Below are 1,351 nucleotides of genomic sequence, written 5' to 3'. Positions count from 1 at the left end.
TATATGCTTTGAAGTGATTGTTTTGAGTGATTATTTGTTATTTTCTTGGAATAATCGATTCTTTGGAGAGAAAGATTACAGTCCGAATTTCAAACGAGTACTGCGAGTCATTTTTTCTCCCTCGGAAATTCAGGCTAAGATGATATATCATGTCATAGTTCTTCAGTTATTGTTCTATTTCCATTCAATTTCCCCATTACCACTGACTTTTTGATGGCATGGTATGTTCAAAATAATAGGTCACTTTCCACAGAGCTGAGTAGGGAGGGAGGGGGGGGGTGGACAGGGTGGTCACAACCACCGCCTCCCGTACCCCTTTGTTCCTTTGTCTCCCCACAGACGAGACACTGACACAGTCCACACACGTTTACATGTGTGATGCCATCTCATTCATGACCTATGATGTAAGCGACTTGGAAAGGTTTCCAATTTCACCAAAAGTAATGCCGTGCCGTTTTTTTATCCTGAGTACGAATTTTCGTTTTTTGACTTTTCTCGCCTGGGAGAATGTTAAATGGACGTTGTTGGGTTCATTTCTTTGACTGGATGATAAGCAATAACGAAAGCTTGCCTTTTTGAATTTCTCCCGCTTCCCACCGTCGTAGAGAGCCGCTTCCCGCCCTTTCTTTTCCTGTCAACCTACCCCTCCTGCCTCCCCCCGCCCGCTCTGAGTAGAGGTCACCATGCTACAGATAAATTAACACCACCAAATGTCTCCTAGTCCTAATCTCTTTCGAAATGTTCATTTAGATCATGGTATCAGTTGCAAGTGTTACTGTAATTTTTGTGCTGCAAGTTTCCAACAACATGCAATATGGGGATGAATCAAAGTAAAATTACCAACAGATAATCTCAATTTTCATTGCTGTTTCAAGGGCAACAAGAATTTCAACTGAATTGCGTATGTGAACTGGCCTTTAAATACATTATGGCTGTGCAGTGACCTGAGAGACCTTGGTGTTGCATAATTGCCATCTGCCCTCTCCACTTTAAAATTACTGAACATCACTCACTGGGCACTGGCTATGTTCATTTCGAAAAATGAATTCATTTTTTACGAGACTGGTAATTACTCATTACTCTAATGAAATAAGTTCTCAATCACTCATTGCCAGCAGTGAAAGTAAAGCCAACCACTCTATCTGCAACCAGTAAGTCTCAGTATGTTAGACTTTATTCTAGGGTGTGTAAATTGGCCAAAGTTCTTCACTACTGAAATCACTTTCTTCACTACTAAGATTCTGAGGACTCCAAACTTGAATATGAGTTAAAGGACTGCCTAGAAATGCATTAAGCTATGTTCTCTTGATACTTTGTTGTTTGTCATTGCTGGAAATCTTACTCCATTCTG

Source organism: Porites lutea, chromosome 11 (genome assembly GCF_958299795.1).
Source record: "Porites lutea chromosome 11, jaPorLute2.1, whole genome shotgun sequence".
In the NCBI taxonomy this organism is placed as follows: domain Eukaryota; kingdom Metazoa; phylum Cnidaria; class Anthozoa; order Scleractinia; family Poritidae; genus Porites; species Porites lutea.
The sequence above is the reverse complement of the archived record's forward strand: the minus strand, read 5'-3'. Positions refer to the sequence as shown.